Source organism: Thamnophis sirtalis, unplaced genomic scaffold (genome assembly GCF_051295495.1).
Source record: "Thamnophis sirtalis isolate CommonGarterSnake01/CBP01778 unplaced genomic scaffold, rThaSir2_p1.2 scaffold_13, whole genome shotgun sequence".
In the NCBI taxonomy this organism is placed as follows: Eukaryota; Metazoa; Chordata; class Lepidosauria; order Squamata; family Natricidae; genus Thamnophis; species Thamnophis sirtalis.
The window spans coordinates 29,001,877-29,023,529 of record NW_028261393.1 but is presented as its reverse complement, the minus strand read 5'-3'; positions in this window follow the sequence as shown (position 1 = coordinate 29,023,529).

Below are 21,653 nucleotides of genomic sequence, written 5' to 3'. Positions count from 1 at the left end.
TCAACAGCCCTGCCTGCCCTCCTAGGGTCAGTAGCCAAGTTGGCAGTTGAGTTCCCCAGACTGATAGTACTGGGGGACTTCAACTTGCCATCACTGGGTAAACGCTCTGATGGAGCACAGGAGTTCATGGCTTCCATGACAACCATGGACTTGACCCAAGTAATTCAGGGTCCGACACATAGAGCGGGACACACACTCGACCTTATGTTTCTCTTGGGGCAGTGGAGACGTGATCTTGAATTAAGGGGGATAGAGACTTTACCCTTGTCATGGTCAGATCACTTCCTGTTGAGGCTTGATTTTCGGAAGCTACTCCCCCTCCACAGGGAGGTGGAGCCGATTAAATGGTTCCGCCCCAGGTGCCCGATGGACCCATTGAGGTTTCAGACGGAGCTTGGGGAGATACCCGATTCTCTTGCCCACACTCCAACAGATGCCTTGGTCGCCAGCTGGAATGCAACGGCGACTAGGGCTCTGGACCGGATTGCGCCTTTGTGGCCTCTCCACGGCAGTGGCACCTTGGTTCACCGAGGAACTCCGGGAGATGAAGCGCCAAAAGAGACTCCTAGAGTGACGTTGGAGGGCTAGCAACTCCGAATCCAACCGAACACTACTAAGAGCCTTTATTAGGACTTATTTAGTGGCGATATGGGTGGCAAAATGTGCACATTTTTCCGCTCTTATTGTGTCCATAGAATCACGCCCAGCCACCCTGTTTAGGATAATCCGCTCCCTCCTAAAAGGGGAGGATGCGGGGGAACCCTTACAAGGACGGGCTGAGGAGTTTCTTCAGTTTCTGCCGGACAAAATCACTCGGATTTGGACAGACCTAGACTCTAGTTGGACAGTACCGATAGAGGTAGCAAGGGAAGGTCTTGCTCAGATTTCCTGGAACGAGTTCCAGCTTGTCACCCCTGAGGAAGTGGACAAGGCCATGGGAGCGATGAGTGCCTCCACCTGTATGCTGGATCCGTGCCCCTCCTGGCTGATTTCGACCAGCGGGAGGTAACACGAGGCTGGCTCCAGAGGATTACTAACTTGTCTCTGCAGGAGAGGTCTTTCCCGCACTCCCTGAAGGAAGCGGTGATAAGACCCCTCCTTAAGAAGCCCTGATTGGTTAAGGCGTGGCTGGCTGAGCACGGGCTGTCAGATGTGCACCTATTGGTCTCCCTGCTTGACAGCTCCATATAAATAGCTGTCAATCAGGGCGGACTCCCGATATTTAATGTTTGATGTTTAATGAATTTATAGGCCGCCCAATCCCAAAGGACTCGGGGTGGCTTACAACAATACTTTTAAATAATAGAAGTTAAAAACACAGAAACATAGATTAAAAGGACCACAACATACACCCAGTCTAATCAGGGCTGGAACTCAATCATAAGTTCAACAGCCCGGGGCCTGCCGGAATAGTCAGGTCTTAAGAGCCTTTTGGAAGGCCATGAGAATGGGTAGGGTCCAGATCTCTGGGGGCAGTTTATTCCAGAGGGTCGGAGCAGCTACAGAGAAGGCCCTCCCCCGGGTAGTTGCCAGCCGACATTGTTTGGCTGACGGCACCCGGAGAAGGCCCACCCTGTGCGATCTTATCGGTCATTGGGAAGTATGTGGCAGAAGACGGTCTCACAGATATCCGGGTCCTAGGCCATGTAAGGCTTTAAAGGTGATGACCAGCACCTTGAATTGCGCCCGGAGACCAATAGGAAGCCAGTGCAGCTTGCAGAGGATAAGTGTGATGTGGGTGTACCTTGGTACACCCAATATCGCTTGCGCGGCTGCATTCTGGACTAATTGTAGTCTCCAAACACTTTTCAGGGGCAGCCCCATGTAGAGCGCGTTACAGTAGTCAAGCCTTGAGGTAACAAGGGTGTGAGTGACCGTGTGAAGTGCCTCCCGATCCAAAAAGGGCACCAGGCGAACCAGGGAAAAGGACCCCCTGGTCACAGCTGACAGGTGATGTTCTAACGTCAGCTGTGGGTCCAGGAGGACTCCCAAGTTGTGGGCCCACTCTGAGGGGAGTAGATTTTCACCCCCCAGGCATAAGGATGGACTAATCGAACTGTCCTTGAGAGGCAACATCCATAGCCACTCGGTCTTGTCAGGATTGAGTGCGAGTTTGTTCACCCCAATCCAGCAACCTAGTTCTCTTACCCAAGCTGGTGGCACAACTAGCAGCAGCATGAAAGCAGCATGCTAAATTTGGTTATATATTCATTTTCTGTTGATTTAGTGTGTTGCATAAACATTTAACTAGTGTTCCACAAATTCTGCAAAGTCAGAAAAATGAGTTAATTTAGGCAATGTTGTGTGAACACAGCCTCACTGTTGTTGTTTTTTAAATTTCATATTTAGAATTACTGTGCAATCCATGTCAGGTTAACAAGTCATTTTTTCCTTTGTAAAAGTTCATGGTTTCTCTGTATTTTTCTTGCTTATGTGAGCATGCAAATAAACGTCTTAATTTTAGCCATTTTTTCCTCATGTTTTTGAGCAAGTGTTGTTTATTCCCCATCCTGTTTATGGTTTTTACTGCAAGCTTGAACTAATGTCTCCTAAATAATATGACAAAAAAAGCCATTTTTCTCAACTGATTAAATCCAACAATAGGTCATTGCCCAATTTTAATGAAATTGTCTTTAGGATAGGGTTAGCATTAGGGTTAGCGTTATCCTATATGTTCATCCATCTTTACAAGCATAGAGGACCCTCTGGCATGGAAGTGCTCCCTCACTGGAGGTTTTAAGAAGAGACTGGACAACCATTTGTCTGGAATGATAAGGTCTCCTGCTAAAGACCTCAAAGGTCCCTTCCAATTCTGTTATTCTATTATCTGTTGCTTGATTGGCTTTCCCAGGATCTTCCCAAGTATTGATTCAGGTTGATTGGTCTGTAGATTCCTCCCCCATCACTCCTCCTCCCAGAATTGGAGCCACATCTTGTTCAGTCAGAATAGTCAGAATCCATCCTCTGTAGCTCCTGGTGCTTCAGAATAGTTGATAGATAGGGTTCAGTAGCTCTGATATCACATCTTTAGTACCCCGGGATGTAATCCATTTTGTCCTGGTGATTTGAGCTCATTGAGGGTGGACAGGTGTTCCCTTACCATTTTCTTGCCTAATTTTACTTGTATTTCTAATCTGTTTTTTACACTTTGGCTTTTGATAGGTTGGACTATTTTTTACCTTTTGGGTAAAAACATATCAAATAATGAATTTAGCAGTTCCATTTCCCCCATGCTGTCTGTCACCTTGTTGCCAATGTCAGGGTCCCAATTAATATACCCACAGCAAACAAAACTCCAAGGCAGGTAGATTCCTCAAAGAATAGCTTTACTGGATATGCCATATTGGCATGGGCTAGTGAAAAACAACTCTAAACTTTCCCATGGTTTTCACTTAATTGAAAGTAGAAGTTTTTCACTTTCTCAAAACAATCAGTCACATGGTCCAAAAAGGATGCAGTCCAGTTGCTAGGTGACCTCAGTTCCCGCCTTACAAGCACCTGCTGGAATGTCCCTGATTCCCAGGAGAAAGTATTTTGTTTTGGCTACAAACCCCAGCAATCTCTACTCCCTGTGCCCTCCCTGTGCCTTAGCTCCAGTTGTGGCAGTCCTGAAGCCTCAAGATGGCCTCAGTCAGGTCAGCTTCAGGATTGACAGCAATCTTCTCCCATTAGTGGGCTGATTGTAAACCCAGGAAATATATTCCCTCTTTACGTGACCCTCTTTACGGTCCAGATCTTCTTGGGATTTGTTGCTTGAGAAGATGGGTACTGTAAATGCTTAACTTTTTCCTTAATGGAAAGCGTTTTGGAAGGCCTCTGTAAATAAATCTTTGGCAAGATGTACCGTGGTCGATTAAGCATGATTGACTCAATCTATTGCATACTTGCCTTCTACAAGACGTAAATCTGAAATTAGCCAAGCCCACATCAGCTGAGTCCCGCACGTTGTGCAAAGACAGCTTCTCTGCTTTCGATAAGATAAGCTTCATGTGGCAACATGCAGAAAAGACACACTGTTCGTCAGCTGGAGTGTGAAACCCAAAGTTTTCCAACTTGTCATAAAATGGGTGAATGCTGCCCTTATCATCAGGGGAGTTTTCACTGATCAAAATGTTAAATTCAATAATATGAATTCTTGTTCTTTAGACCTTGGATATTCTGGAATGGTGGTCAGCTCAGTGGGTGAATTAACCACCCAATGGCGGTATTAAAAGTTTGTAATGAATGGTTGGCAGGAAGCAAACAAGAGCAGAGCCCCGCTGCAGATGTCACCTTGTTCTAACCTGGCTTCATCTGAGAACCGGTGCTGTTCCTTTTGGCGGCCCCAAGGATACATTGCCTCTGGCTTCTCTTCTGGGTGGTCCAAACCAATGGATGGTGAAGCTGAGGGCTGCCAAAATGCAGGAGACCTTCTCATCCACCTTCAATGATGCATTATTTCTCTTTTCAAAGAGAAAATTAACATGTGAAGAGCTGAAACAAATCCTTATCCATGATCACCAATCTATGAAAAAGCCCAGGAACATATATATGAAGGTAAATTTCTCCCCTAAAATAAATGCTGGGATTTCCTTGATGTCTTTTGTCATTATTAACATTTAAAAGGAAAAAATAAAAGAACGTTTGAAGTTTGAAAGCCTCTCTTTATTTGAAAATGGCAGAGATGTTGGGTTCAGTCCAAGTAATTAGGCCCCAAATTTGAAATGAAATGTCTCTGTTGAAATGAGAATTTAAATGAATTAGCTGTATCTCTCACTGGCTTTGAAAGAGCTGCTTAATTTTAAAAAGCCAGGTATAATCTGAGTTTGGCATGTACAACTTAATTATAGGCAGTCTTGACAACCAACAAAAAGGCATTCCCGTCTGGGTTGGCCTGTTCAACTTCTGAGCTCTGTTAATTATTTCACAAGTATTGGAATTGCTTTCTAATTAATTTTCTGTGTTTGACCCAATTGTAGGTCTGTAGAAATGAGGTTACTTGGCTTGATCCTTTCCACTGAGTTATGGAAGTTCAAGTTGAAACTGCTTAGCTGGTAAGGTTCTGCAAGGATTTATTGCTGCTGACGACCTGCTTTCGGATGCCCTCCTGGAGCAAGGAACAGCCAACCTGAACTATCCTTGCCTGCTTGCCTTGAAGAGGGAGCAAAACGTTTGGCACAGAATTGATTGCAATAGTGACCTTGGAAACGAGGGACAAACTTCAGAATCCTTTCAAAGAAACCCTTAATTGTTTAATCTGTCCAACCTTTTATTTAAAAGCTGCTTTGAAGAAGAACAGCACTTGTTTTTCCTGTCATAAAATAAACCCCAAGATTTGCCTCTTTCAATGGCGCTGGGGTTTTCAGCTTTTGGGGCCCAAAGCAGGAGTGAAATCCAGCAGATTCTGGAGAACTGGTAGCGGAAATTTTGAGTAATTCGGAGAACCGGCAAATACCACCTCTGGCTGGCCCCACCCCCATCTATTCTCTGCCCCCTGAGTTCCAACTGATCAGGAGGAATGGGGATTTTGCAGTATCCTTTCCCTGCCATGCCCACCAAGTCACGCCCACCAAGCCACACCACGCCCACAGAACTGATAGTAAAAAAAAATTTGAATTTTACGACTGGCCCAAAGGGTGATGACTGGCTCCTGCCTGTCTGTGTCTCTGCCTGATTTCTCATGCCTGCCGAGCCTCTGTCACCCCGTGGCTTTGACTTTCTAGGATGGGGAGCAACAGTTGAAGGAGAGTGTCAGCCTCTGCTTTGTTACTTGCTTTCGGCTGCCATTGAAATGGGGAGGGGGAGGCATGGTATTTGGGAGGGGAAGTTTTCAGTACAAGAGTGATTGTAAAAAGGGAATTTTGTTCTCACCATCTACTGCGCATGCTGCAGATAGTGGATTTGCCGCCAAGGCCAACTGTCCGGCATACCAACCTGATGATGCTTTTTGAAGATGAAACCCACATGACACCTGTGGGGTGTGCGGATTGGACTATGGGATGGGGTCACCAGGGGGAGGGAGTTGGGTCACATATTGATATCTATGATTACGCGTGCTTTTGCCTCAGATCTTGCTTTGCTTAGCTGCTATCTACTCATAACCAGTAAAAGTACTCTTAATTCCGCAAAATGGAGTTAAATGGTTTCTTTCTTGGTTGCTGAGGGAGGCTGGCTTGGCAGAGTTTTCATAGAAGTATAGGTAGTCCTCCACTTACAACAGTTCCTTTAGTGGCCGTTTGGAGTTACAATGGCACTGAAAAAAAATGACTGATGAACGTTTTTCACATTTACAACCATTGCTAGTCCTCGACTTACAACCATTTGCTTAGTTGACCATTCAAAGTTACAGCAGCATGAAAAAAGTGACTGTTTTTCACACTTACAACTATTGTGCCATCCCTATGGACACATGATCAAAATTCAGACCCTTGGCAGTGGTTCATATTTATGACCGTTGTTGGGTCCCAGGTCGTGTGATACTTTTTATGACCTTTCAACAAGCAAAGTCACTGGGGAAACCAGATTCACTTAACAACTGTGTTACTAACTTGAAGAACTGCCATGAATCACTAAACAACTGTGGCATAAGAGGTTGTAAAATGGGGTAAAACTCATTTAACAAATGTCTCACTTAGCAACAGAAATTCTGGGCTCCATTATTAGCAGTTTAACAGAGTTGGAAGGGACCTTGTAAACCATTTCTGTCAGATGGCAGTCCAGTCTCTTCTTGAAAGCCTCCAGGGATGAAGCTCCCACAGCTTCTGAAGTCAAGCTTATGATTGTATTACGGCAGAGGTGGCATTCAGCAGGTTCTGACCAATTCTGACCAGTTCTGGAGAACCAGTAGCAGAAATTTTGAGTAGTTTGGAGAACCGGTAAATACCCCCCTCTGACTGACCCTGTTACCATTTATTCTCTGCATCCCCATTCCCAGATGATTGGAAAGAAATGGGGATTTTATAAGTATAAGTATAATCTTTATTGTCATTGTACTTAAATACAACAAAATTGATTTTGCAATAACCTTCCCCTGGAGTGGAGAGGGAATGGAGATTTTACAATATCCTTCCCATGCCCCGTCCACCAAGCCATGCCCACCAAGCCACACCACGCCTACCAACCCTTGCCCACAGAACCAGTAGTAAACCAATTTCGTTGTATTTAAGTACAATGACAATAAAGATTATTCTTATAAATGTTTTTGAAACCTACCACTGTATTACAGTATTATGATCGTAAGTCGATGACTCCGTGTAAAGTGTGAGCCTGACATGTTTGTTCTCCATGTCCTTCACCCATCCAGACCTCAGATTCTGTCCAGCGCATATACTGGAGCTGTTATTTGCATTTGGAAATGTTAATGCAAAGAAAATCCTCTATAGATATTTTATAGCTCTTTTGACATGTTGGAACATTAGCTAATACAAAGGGGCTTCTCAGAAGTTGTGGGATTCTTGCTCCAGAGCGGAAGCAGTTGGGAGGTGCTCTCTGGCTCATTTTCCCAGCTGTAAAATAGAAATGAGAAAGCCCTCTTTTAATGAATTCGATATTTTAAGTACAAAAGACTAGAGCTAGATGGAACATTCACTCCACAAACCTTTAATCAACGCATCCCATGGATAGGCACCACTTTATTTCAAGGCATCAGTTTCAGTCTTGGCATGGAAAGGACTTTGGTAGAAGGAGGTGGAAGAAGTGAATGGAGTTGCTGCTTTTTGACACTCTCGTTCAAGGCCTGGAGGTAGAACGTTACTATTCCCCAAGTTAAGACCTCTTTTCTGATGGGAGAGCCTCCCTTTGTACCAGCATTCCCAAGAACTGAAGACCTCAAAACACTCAGAAGAAAGAACTTCTTTTAGTTGGTAGAATAATCTGCATAGACAATGTGCAAATGAGTGAAATTAGATCTCCTGCCTGAGAAAACAGGCAGGAGGGAGCTGCCTTGTCCTTCACAAAGTGAAACATTAATGTCATTCTGAATTGCTTAATTGAGTTGGAGAACTGATCCACATGAGGATTTGCAGATGTCCCTCTCTTTCCAAATATAATTAGTGTAACTCCAATGCAAATGGCACTTAAGATCTCTTTCAGAACTTTGCATTCATGAATTTATTATATGGTGGCATCCAAGACTGGAGGGGAGGAAGTGTACATCTTAGGGGGGGAACATCCACCATACTTAGAAGCCTTCATGGAGCAGATTTGCAGTATTTTATCTCTTTGTTTTTCCTCCTAAAGGCACAGACTTTTAGGAGGCAAGCAAGTAAGAGGAACATTGGTATTAGTCTCTCTGGAGATTTATATCAATAAATGTGGATTAAATAGTGCATGGTGGCAGAGTGAGTGCGTATTTGTACGTGTGTTATCTGATCTTTTATAGGAAACAGATTGTCCTGTGAAAAGTGGACATCAAGTCCAAAGTGATGTCAATTAACTATACTCACTTCTCCCAGATCATCATCCAAAACATTTCTTCTGAGTCAATTGTTGATTAGAATGTTCTGTTTTAATTTCAAACAGCAACCAAAATGGTCCCTTTTTAAAAACAAATCAAACTAATTTAAATAAACTATTTTCCATTGTAATAGATCATCTTATGACATATTTTGAACCTTAAGTTTGCATTGATTTAGAGATCTTTCTCTACCTTCAGCACGGCCCTCAAGTCTCATTTTGAAAAACGGAATGTCCTATTAACTGTTATTGAAAATCAATGAATAACTATACGTCTTTTTCTGTTTGGTCTAAATACCAATCCTTGCCAAGCCAAGCTGTAACAGTTTAAACAATACAAAAAAGTTGTTGAGACTTTGGAAAAAGTGCAAAGAAGAGCAATTAAGATGATCAAAGGCCTGGAGACTAAAACATATGAAGAATGGTTGCAGGATTTGGGTTTGGCAAGACTAGAGAAAAGAATGATTAGGGGGGACATGACAGCAGTCTTCCAATATTTGAGAGGCTGCTACAAAGAAGAGGGAGGTCAACTTATTTTCCAAAGCACCTGAGGGCAGGACAAGAAACAATGGATGGAAACTAATCACGGAGAGAAGCAACCTGGAATTGAAGAGAAACATCCTAAGAATTAGGACAATTAGCCAATGGAATAGCTTGCCTTTAGATGTTGTGGGTGCTTCATCATTGCAGGTTTTTAAGAAGAGACTGGACACCTACTTGTTTGAAATGGTAATACTTGAGCAGGGGGATGGACTAGAAGACCTCCAAGGTCTCTTCCAGCTCTATTCTGATTCTAATTTGTAGTAATTGAAAAAAGGAAAATAAAAGAAAGGAATAGACCAATTTATGTTTTCTAGGTGCTAAATCAAAGGTAGCCCAGATTAGCAGAACAGGCTTGAGGGGAGAGAACATTTATTTATCCCATTCCTCCCATATGAGAAGAGGACTATTATTCTGCTATGCATTTTCTATTGTGGGAAAATGGGAGGGGGGAATTGTATGGAGTCACATACTATGTAGCCACAACAAAATTCTTTCTAGAAAGCCAAAGTCATCCTTTGTTTCTGCACCTGACCAAAATTGGATGGGTGGAACTGCCAGCATTGCAGTGGAAGATTGGACCATGTGATGGACTTGTGGGGGGCAAGATCTTGAACTTTCAACTGGGTGGGAAAACTGGGAAGCTTTCCAATTTGGGTTTTCTCATACGTACCAACATGGCTGCCTTAATAAATTGGAACTTTGAGCAATACTTTGCCTTGGATTCTGATTTACTTTTGGATGCTATTTGGAACCCTGACATTAACCCGAATCTCCCTTAAAATACTTCACCAGCTACCCCCAAAGTTTGGGGTGCTGTCCGGGGTCCTGAGCCCCAGCACTGACCCAGGCCCGGGCAGCGTAAAGACTCAGGGAAGATGGAGGACACTCTGATCAAGAGGAGAGGATGCCAGCTTGGGCTCCAGATGGTCTAATGGGGGCAACTTCTAGATGCTGCCCTGATGAAAACCAACTTGTATCTGGGAAGACTGGCAATCAATAGTTTCCCTGCTACTGATAACTGCCTTTAGTTTCTCATATTTTGTAGAAGGCAAGGTTTGTGAAGCAGTCCAGAAAACGGAACCCAGTTCTGATTCACCATAACTCCAGTGGGTGCCCAAACATTTTTCAAGTACCAAACACCTGCATAAGATAAAACTCTTCCTGCCCAGAAGAGTTCTTGGCCAAATGGCAGGCAGAGTGAGGAACACAGAGCTTTGCCTGGTGCTGAATGACAGGCTCAATGTCTTTCTGGGTCAAAGGTATCCAGAGAGTAAAATGGCAAAGGAATATGAGATGGACACCTAATGCCACTCACCGTATTCTCTGCATTAGGAAATAGAATATAGGTGCTCAATTATCACAAAGTTTTTAAGATTTTTCTTTTATGACTTTTCTTCTAAGATGGCGCCACTGATGGCAGCCTTGGTAAAATGCTCTCTGATAGTTTTTATTTTTATTTTTTTTATTCTCTGTGATTCACTCTAGATTTCAAGAGACCAATTGCTAAGCATCAAGCAATATTTCTTTAATGGGCAGCTTTCCGTGACTACAACCTGTCTTTACAAATGCAGAAGAGATTCTAATACAGAAAGAAACAACTGCATCTGAACAATGAATAAACAAAAACAAAAGGAGGAGATGCCTGAGGCACAGAAGGGGTAAACGAGATTTTGAATAGTCTAAGGAAAAGGACTCACTGGAGAAGAGCCTAATGCTGGGAAAGATTGAGGGCAAAAGAAGAAGGGGATGACATGGCTGGATGGAGTCACTGAAGCAGTCGGCATGAGCTTAAATGGACTCCTGAGGATGGTAGAGGATAGGAAGGCCTGGAGGAATATTGTCATTGGGGCCACGATGGGTTGAACATGACTTCGCAACTAACAACAACAATGAAAAGTGGAATAAAAACTCCTCTTCCTTCACTCTTTCTGTCTAATTTACATTCACTCACTAATAAGATGGATGTAATACTTCTTTTAAATAGATGCAACTCTGATTTTTACAACTCAGCAGCTCTCTGCTTCACTGAAACTTGAATAAATGAGTCAGTTTGATGATAACAGCTTGCATATCCCAGGGTTCCAGATACAAAGAGCAGACAGAATTGCAGAACCTTCCGGTAAAAAGACAGGAGGGCTCCTGTGTTTTGATATCAACAGCCGCTGGTGCCAAAATATAACCATATTAAAGAAATTCTGTGATGTGGACTAAGATACATTAATTATCAATTACAAACCATTTTATTCCCCATGAGAGTTTTCCTTATTTAGCCTAATTGCTGTATATGTTTCTCCACAAGATTGTGTAAACAGTGCATTATGAACTGTAGCTGACCAGATTGTGTGGACTGAAGTTAAATATCCAGATTCACTCCCCATTGTGTTAGGAGATTTCAACAGGGCTAACTTAAGCAAAGAGTTACCAAGATATTTTCAGCATGTCAACTGTCTCAGCAGAGGCAATAATATTTTTGACCATTGCTACAAACATTAATAGATGCTTATTGGTCTTTACCACGAGCAGCTGTGGAACACTCTGATCGTTGCACAATTCACCTTGTTACTGCTTACAAAGACTTAAAACCATAAAACCAACAATTAAATCAGTAAAGTCTTGGACTGAGGAGGCAAAACTAAAGGCTTGCCTTGACTGTACTGATTGGAATGTTTTTGAAGATACCGCTGCAGACCTGAATGAACTCACAGATACTGTAATATCATATGTCAGTTTTTGTGAAGACCTCTGTGTGGAAACCTGCAAATATACAGTAACAACAAACCTTGGTTTACATTGTAAACTACCCAGAGATGTATTTAAGCGTACATGCTATTGCTGTTGCTATTAACTCAATATAGGCAACAGTTCTGATAATAATATTTTCCTGTTCTTATCATGTTTGAAGGTGCTCAAAGCTGAGTTTGGACTCCTGCTAAATCTGAGAATACTAAGAAGAGTCTGAAAAATGCTCATCCAATTCAGGTCACTGCCTGGCATGTCTTTTCCTGCTTGCTTATTATTTAGAAACTCTTCAGTGAGTTGGTTGGACAGCAAGAACAATCAACCAGTGGAATGGCTTGCCTTCAGAAGCTCTGGGTGGTCCATGACTGGAGATTCACAAGAAGAAAGTAGATAGCCATTTGTCCTGAACGGTATAGGGTCTCCTGTGTGGACATGGGATTGGACTAGAAAACCTCCAAGGTCCCTTCCAAGTCTGTTATTGCATTATTCCTTAGTTGGAGCTTAAGAGAAGACATCCCACAGTCCACCCAAAGCTTTCTCAGCCTACATAGCTCTCATTCCCTTTTTGGAGAAAAATCTTATTCTAGACTGTAGAGGAATTTCACATTTAAGGCCCAGAGACTAGAGTTATGGGGGCTTACTCCCTTAGGGCTTGTCAGACAAAGTAGAGGAAAGCCAAGGAACCAACCAGTTAAACAGTGTTTAGCCTTCCATGCTTTGTGCAGCACATCTCTACAGGTTCTGACATATTGGCAGATGCACTATGGAATAGCCCCACTGCTCTTCCCAACCCTCTTCCCAATCAGTGATCTTCCTTGGAGACAGACTGTCTCCGTAATACCACCCCTATTTACACAACCTGCTTAGCAAGACTGTCAAAGACCTAAAGACTGCATTCATGCTAAGCTTGGCTGATTTGATTTTTGTGACTTGGTGTGCAGTGCCAACCCAGCCTGCTCAGTTAATTTATGGTTCACTGTATTCTATGAACTACAAATGGATTAACTCAGTAACAGGCTAACTTGGTTCCCCAACTCCCACTCCTCTGCTCCTCTTCCTACTCCTCTTTTCAGGATCCAATCAATGCATGCTAATTTGGGCAGAATGACAATATAAGCGACATATTGAAGCAACACAGCTGTGTCACTGCAGAACCGGAAATAGTTTCCAACTTCTGAAAGATGAGAATTGACTCGATGTTCAACCAGAAAGCAAAAGTTGCATCTTGTTAGCCTGGTAATTTTGCATGCAATGTTTATTTAACAATCAAAAGTTTTATCATCACATTTTGAAAAACACACCATTAACTCCCTTATTTGAGCCATTACTACTACAGCCCTCCATGCACCCGAAGCAGCTCAGCTCAGCCTCCAGCGTCAACTGGCTTTCCCGAAGATACGTTTCTCAGCCCTGATTATAAACCAGAGCTGGCAAAACAGAGTGATTTAATGAAGTTTTGATACAGCTCATCAAATACTGAAATGAGAAGTTGCAATATTAATTTAGAAACTCATTATCATTTCAATTCTACTCCTTCTAAACTGCATTAATAATGGGGCAGTTCATGGCATTTCTGAAGGATGATGTATCATTCAAAGGGCAAAAATATATTTCAAAATTACATTTCATTTGACACCCAAACATCAAGCATATTTTCCATATAACCATGTAATCAATTCCTTTCTCTGAGTCTCTTCCCATCTTGAGGTTGAGGGAGAGGCTGGGGGGGAGGGGGAGGAAAAAGTTCCCCTCCCAGATGGAAGCACAGAATCTGGTCCAGGAAACCAACCCTTCTTTTTTCAGCCCTGCTCTCTGCCTCCAACTAGGCCCCATTGTCAGAAAGAGAGACCTCTCAATTGCAGGCAATGTCTTGGGGAAGATGATAGCTTTGTGCTAGATTGAATTGTTTGAGAGATTTGGAACAGCAGCTAAGTGCCCCAAAACATTATTGGCAGCCTAAGGAGAGAAGCATGGAAGGAATTATTCAGATAAGCTATAGTGGTAAAAGGTAGCTAGAACAAGTCTTCCTAATCTGGCTCAGGTTGAAACTCAGGAACAATTCATTATCTGTCTGGACATTTTGTTGGAAGTTGACTAAAGCCTTCCACAGAAATGGATTTATCATGTGATTTACTCAGACTGGAAGCTCACTAGAACATTCAAAACTCACTCACTCAACTGCTTATTTATTTAGATTTAGAAACTTAGGGTAGACCTCAGGGTAGGACAAGAAATAATGGGTGGAAGCTCATCAGCTGGAAACAAGGAGGAATTTCCTAATACTGAAAACCAGTAAGCAGCGGAACAGTTTGCCTATTAAAGTCCTGGGTGTTCCATTGCTGGAGTTTTGAAAGAAAAGATTGGACCAATTTTTTCCCTGAGATGGAATAAGGACTCCTGCCTTGGGCAGGAGATTGGACTACAAGACCTCCAAGGTCCCTTCCAACCAGGAGTGAAAATCAGCAGATTCTGACAGGTTCTGGAGAACAGGTAGCGGAAGTTTTGAGTAGTTCAGAGAACTGGCAAATGCCACCTCTGGATGGCCCCAGAGTGGGGAGGGAATGAATAGTTTGCAGTATCCTTCCCCTGACACACCCACCAAGCCACACCCACCAAGCCATGCCATGCCCACCAAGCCACGCCCACATTTTTTAAATTCAGTGGTGGTGGCAACGACGGCGCTGGGACGGCAAGACCATGGCAAGACCCCGGCTTCTAGCTTTTTTGAAGAGAGGAGCCCCTTACTGTGGGATTGGGAGCAGTGGCGGTGATGGCGGTAAGGCGGTGTGTGACCAGGACGACGTGCAAATTTTGATCTCCGTGCTGGACTACAGACCTGGCCACAGATCTGGTTTGAGTAAACGTGCTGCGCTGGGGCTTTGAGGAGGAGTGGTGTGTGGTTTTATCAACTGGACTATGTCCACCATGGTTGGGTGGTTGATTTGTGCTGCTGCTGCTGCAACAGCCTTCCCACCTACCCCCCAGACTTCCCCACTCCCCCCCTCTTTTTTGCTACCCATTATCCATCATCTGCGGCCTCTTCTGCTACCCATTATCCATCATTTGCTGCCCCACAGGAAGACCTCTTAGGACCGCACCCTTGCCCGGGCCAGCTACCACTCCAGTTATTCCCGAACTTTCAAACTTTGGACTTTTGGACCCTTTCCCCCCACTCCCCCGCTACCCCTTCCACCATTGTTCTGAACGCTGCCCTATTCCTTCTACGCCCCATTGGGACTGTGCCCCTTTGGACTAGTGGCGAGAAACGGGTGGTGGTGGTGGTGAGGCTTTGGACTGCCTCTTGTTCTAACCTGGCATTTATGCCCCCCCCCACACACATCTACATCTACATCTACAACTATCCCATCCATCTTTGACTCTGAACTCTCACCCCCCATACATTCACAAATTCCTTGATCGGGTCTGCCTTGTGCAATTTTAATGGATGTGGTGTGAATGGTGTGACTGTGGATGCTTGTGCCCCTTAACTTTTAATTATTTACTGTATCTTTGTATTTTTAACTGCCTATAGTGTGGCTTGTTTGAATTGGTGACTGTGTATGCATGAGAGGACTGGGAGGGAAGCCCGGTGCCTCCTCCACTGAGTGCTATTGCAGAAGTGGTAGGGGGCCCAGGTCTACCTCCCGCCCTAGAATGACTGATATAGATGGCCTGCCGGAGAGAGCAGAGGCTACGGGAGGGGAAATGGGATCTACGGGTGTGGGGGTGGGCCAGAGAATTATGGTCATGATGGGGAGGGGCAGGTATGGCGGGAAATTCACGGCTAGCCATTACCGGGGAAGGAGGGTTCGCTACGTCACAATGATCCCTCCTTCCGGCCCTGCTAGTTCCACTCCAGGATTAGATGGCGAGAGTTGTCAGGGCCCTGGTCTCCGGCTGTTGTTGCTAAATGCCAGGTCTGTGGTTCACAAAGCTCGCCTCATCCGGGACCTAATATTAGATGAGGGGGCAGACCTGGCATGTATTACTGAAACCTGGCTGCGCCCGGAGGGAGGAGTCCCCCTCACTGAAATGTGCCCAGAAGGGTTTCAGGTGCTCCATCAGCCGCGACCCCAAAGAAGGGGTGGGGGAGTGGCCGTCATCATCCGAAGGTCATTAGTTTCTCGTAGGATCCCTGCTCCAGAGCTTGTCGGGTGTGAGTCCCTGTTGGTGAAGTTGGACTTTGAGGGTCAAGTGGGCTTGTTGTTAACGTACCTACCTCCCAACAGCATTGCAACAGCCCTCCCCTCGCTCCTCGAGTCAGTAGCCGAGCTGGCGGTAGAGTTCCCCAGGCTTATGGTGCTGGGGGATTTCAACCTGCCTTCGCTTGGTGAACACTCTGACGGGGCACAGGAGTTCATGGCTTCCATAACAGCCATGGACTTGACCCAAATAATTCAGGGGCCGACTCACTCAGCGGGTCACACGCTTGACCTCGTATTTCTCTCGGAGCAGTGGAGACGTGATCTAGATTTGAAAAGCATTAAGATCTTGCCCTTGTCATGGTCTGATCACTTCCTATTGAGGCTTGACTTTTGGAAACCAATCCCCCGCTTTAGAGAGGGGGAACCGATTAGGTGGTTCTGCCCCAGATGCCTGATGGACCCTATGGGATTTCAGACGGCGCTTGGGGAAATACCTGACGCTCTCGTCCACAGTCCGATAGAGTCCTTAGTTGCTGCTTGGAACACAGCGGCGGCGGGGGCTCTAGACCGGATTGCGCCTTTACGGCCTCTCCGAGGCAGTGGATCCAGGAGGGCCCCTTGGTTTACCGAGGAACTCTGGGAGATGAAGTGCCAAAAGAGACACCTAGAGCACTGCTGGAGGGCTAGTAACTCTGAATCTGACCGAGCACTGATGAGAGCCTATATCAGGACCTATCTTGTGGCAATACGGGTGGCAAAATGTGCACATTTTCCCACTCTTATTGCATCCACTGAATTGCGCCCAGCTGCCTTGTTCAGAATAGCCTGCTCCCTCTTGAAAGGGAGGGATGCGGACGACCCTTTACAAGATAGAGCTGAGGATTTTGTTCAGTTTCTAACAGATAAAGTCGCTCAGATTTGGACAGATCTGGACTCCAATTGCACGGTACCAGCCGAGGTACCAGGGGAAGGTCTTGAGCGGATTTTATGGAGCGAGTTTCAATTTTTCACTCCTGAGGAAGTGGACAAGGCCATGGGAGCGGTGAGCGCCTCCACCTGTATACTGGACCTGTGCCCCTCCTGGCTGGTCTCGACCAGCAGGGAGGTGACACATGGCTGGCTCCAGACGATAGTTAACACCTCTCTTCAGGAGGGATCCTTCCCGCACCTCATAAAGGATGCGAGGGTGATACCCCTCCTGAAGAAACCTTCTCTGGACCCAGCCATTTTGAGTAACTATCGTCCAGTCTCCAACCTCCCCTTTGTAGGGAAGGTTGTTGAGAAAGTGGTGGCCTTTCAACTCCAATGGACCTTGGATGAAACCGATTATCTGGATTCCTTTCAGTCGGGTTTCAGGTCTGGCTACAGCATGGAAACCATTTTGGTTGCGCTGATCGATGATCTCTGGTGAGCCAGGGATAGGGGTCACTCCTCTATCCTTGTGCTTCTTGACCTCTCATCGACCATGGTATCCTTCTGCGATGGTTGCGAGAGGTGGGAGTGGAAGGCACCGTTCATCGGTGGTTCTCCTCCTACCTCTCGGACAGGTCGCAGTTGGTGTTGGTCGGAGGGCAGAGATCGACCCCTAGGCCCCTTAAATATGGGGTGCCGCAGGGTTCGGTCCTGTCCCCCCTCCTATTTAACATCTACATGAAGCTGCTGGGTGAGATCATATGCTGGCACGGGATTAAATACCACCAATACGCAGACGATACCCAATTGTATCTGTCCGCCCCGTGCCAACTCAGCGAAGCGGTGGAAGTGATGTGCCAGTGCTTGGAGGCTATTAGGGTCTGGATGGGCACTCAATCCCGACAAGACCGAGTGGCTATTGATGCTCCCTCCCAGGGATGGTCCAGCTATTCCATCTCTCAGCCTGGGGAGTGAAATTATACGTTCCTCAGAGAGGGCTCGCAATTTGGGAGTCCTCCTGGATCCACAGCTGACGTTAGAACATCACTTGTCGGCTGTGACCAGGGGAGCCTTTGCCCAGGTTCGCCTGGTACACCAATTGCGACCCTATCTGGACCGGGAGGCCCTTCGGATGGTCACTCACACTCTCGTCACCTCAAGACTGGATTACTGTAATGCGCTCTACATGGGGCTGCCCTTGAAGAGTGTTCGAAGACTTCAGTTAGTCCAGAACGCAGCCGCGCGAGCTCCGTGAGCGGCACTGGCTTCCCATTGGTCTCTGGACACGCTTCAAGATGCTAGTCGTTATTTTTAAAGCCCTACATGGTATGGGACCTGGCTACTTGAGAGACCGCCTCCTGCCAATTACCTCCCAGAGGCCTATAAGATCGCACAGACTAGGCCTCCTCCGGATTCCATCTGCCGGTCAATGTCGACTGGCGACTCCCCGGGGGAGGGCCTTCTCTGTAGCTGCTCCGGCCCTATGGAATGATCTCCCCATTGAGATCCGGACCCTTACTACCCTTCCGGCCTTCCGCAAAGCGACCAAGACCTGGTTGTTCCGGCAAGCCTGGGGCTGTTGATTTTGTCCAGCCCCATCGTAAGTTGTGAATGTTGTGAATCTTTTAATGTTGTTTTGTTTTTTGTATGTCCTCCCCCTTCCCTTTTTTACTTGTAAGCCGCCCTGAGTCTCTTGAGAGTGGGTGGCATACAAATTAATTAATTAAATAATAACATAACTTTGAATAAGGTGACCAGATTTTCAGATTGGTAAAGAGTGACAACTTTGACCGGGGGGGTGGGGGGGGTGATAAAAATTTTATACGGAGCAACAAAAATTTTCATACAACGCAAAAATAGTATTGTAATTTTTTTTTAATTTCAACATAACTACAATTTACAAATATAAATTGTAACTGTTGCCAAACATCAAACTTTTGATCACGTGACCATGAGGATGCTGCAATGGTCGCTAAGTGTGAAAAATGGTCATCAGTCACTTTTTTCAATGTCATTGTAACTTTGGTCACTATACCACCTTTCTTGCCACAGTTCTTAAGTGAATAACTGCAGCTGATAAGTTAGTAACATAAGTGAATCTGGTTTCCCCATTTGACTTTATCAAAAGGTGATTATATGACCTCAGGACACTGAAACCATCATAAATACGAATCTGTTGTCAAACATCAAAATTTTGATAGCGTGACCATGAGGATGCTGCAACGGTAGCTAAGTGTGAAAATGGTCGCTGTGTGAAAAATGGTCATGATTCACTTTTTTCAATGCCATTGTAACTTTGGTCACTAAGCCCATTATACCACCTTTCTTGCCACAGTTCTTAAGTGAGTAACTGCAGCTGGTATTTTGTATTTTGGATAGAATCTTTTTTAAAATAGCCTAAGACAATTTAAAAAAAGAATCCACACAGAATAAATTGAAGTAAAACATTTCAAACTATTCCACACAGAATAAATCGAAGTAAAACTATGTTTAAAAATTCTATGCACAATATATTTCAAAGTATTGTGCATAGAATTTTTAATGGTTTCACTTCAATTTATTTTGGAGAGAATCTTTTTTTAAATAGTCTAAGACAATTTAAAAAAAGAATCCACACAGAATTTTAAAAAATCCTATGCACAATAAATAAAATATTATTTTAAAATACATTTAAAAATAAAAGAAAAAAACCAGCTCACTTACCAGCAGGCTTGCACTCCAAGTAAACCCAGAATGATGTAGATGTTAATACAAGAACTGAGCAAATTGAAATGGTGAAATTAGTCAGGGAAATATTTTTCAAAGAAACTTTGCCACCATTTTTTGGAGCAGTCCTCCAACCTCCATGCCTCTCCCCTCCGGAAAATCCAGGAAGTAACACTCGCGACCTCTCTAGCCATTTCCTGGAGCTCTATGGTACTTGGTCATTTTTTCTTATAAAATGAGGGGTGCCGGGGGGGGGTCTGTTTTGTTGCTTTAACGTTTTAATATCTTCAATGAAAGTACTGAGACAGAGAGAGGGATTAGATAGGGTGTCTTTTGTCTTGCCCCGGTTAGGATTTCTTAAGCAAATCCACTGGGCTTTCAACATGAAGCCAGAAAATCGGGACATTTTTAAAACGGCCCGGGATACGGGAAAAATTGTTATAAAGCGTGACCATCCCACTGAAATCAGGACGTCTGGTCACCTTAACTTTGAATGATCACTAAAGAATGGTTGTAAGCAGGGGTGGGGTGCTGCCGGTTTTCCTACCAGTTCGCAACCCATGTGCAATGTGTGCACATGTACTGTTCAATGTAAATTGTTCTTCACGAATGCACAGAACAATTTACAGGGAACTGCACACTCACAGTCACAAAAAACCAAAATGGCAGTGCGCCAGCGGTGATGAAGGAAGAGGTTTGGGGGCATGGCAGGCCTGCGTCGTTGCCGGTTCTGCAACCCAGGCCTGAATTCCTCTACCAGTTCAGCCGAACTGGGCCAAAGTGAGCAACCCACCTCTGGTTTTAAGTCTTTTCCTGTATATGAAATCAATGCTTGGGTTTTAGTCCTCGGTGCTCCGGGAGAGAATTCTGCTCCTCTGACTCAGAGAGGAGGCAACAGCCAAGTCATGTCTGGAGTTCAAAAGCCGAGATGGCAGCTGGAGTGATGCACTGGAAAAGAGAGGCACCCTTTAAGGGTCCAGTCGGGGTTGTGCCTCCAGAATGATGCCCTGGTTCTTCACCTCACCAGGGATCCTCTCTGGCAAAGCCTGGGGGTTCCCCATCCAAAGACACCCAGACAAATCGCTGGCAAAGCCATTGCATCCAGCTGGGAGGAGAAGGGAGCCAGCAGAGGAGACACAAAAGGCTCCACCTTGATGAGAGAGAGGAGAGAGCAATAGAGTTTAAGCTGCTTCTCCAAACCAACCCCTTCTCTTATCATTCCTGATGAATGAGCTAATCTCCCTTTCCCCTCACAGAATTAGTAATTTACAAAGGATTCTTTTAAAATTCAGTAATAATCATGCATGCAAAGTGTTTTCATTTAAAGGTGCAGAACTCTGCACTTGTTTCACTTGTTTACCAGAATAAAAATGTACTATGCCATTTGACCACATTTCCCTTCTCCTTTTTAATATCTCCTGATGGCCTCTTTTCGCTCCTTCTCTTCCGCTCTTCCAGGACCTCATTCCAGCTGGGACCCAATGGGGAGAATGAGGTCCTCCTCCTTCACTCCCAAAATGCTCCTCTGGCTACTGCCCCCCCCCCAGCAACCTCAGCAATTGTTTTCAGTGTCAGGATCCCAGGGAAATGAAGTCTATGCTGCTGTGTGAGGAGCTTAGCTGCAAGCCCAAGACTGTGAAAGTTTCCCCTTGTCTATGGGAATGTCACCATCCAAGCTGGTTTCAAAAGCAGTTTTCAAATGGGGACTGTCAAAGTTCCAAATAGCAGCCAAAAGTAAATCAGAGTCCAGGGCAAAGTATTGCTCAAAGTTCCATTTATTAAGAGAGCCATGTTGGCACATCTGGGAAAACCTGAACCTGAAAGCTTTCCAGTTTTCCCACCCAGTTGAAAGTTCAAGATCTTGCCCCCACACCTACAAGTCCATCACATGGTCCTATCTTCCACTGCCATGGTCTCAGCTTCCAAACATCCAGTTCCAGTCAGGTGCAGAGGTGCAGAGACAAAGGATGACCTTGGCTTTCTAGAAATAATTTTGTTATGGCTACATAACATCTAACTCCATACAATCCCCCTTCCTATTGCATAGTAGAATAATAGAAAGTGTGGCAGGCCAAAGATCCAAAAGAAAAGATGGTTGCAGGCCTGACTGACCCTTGTCAGTCTTTGAAGGAGGCTGCTCACAGCTGGGAGGATAGCAGGTGGCAGCCGAGTGGC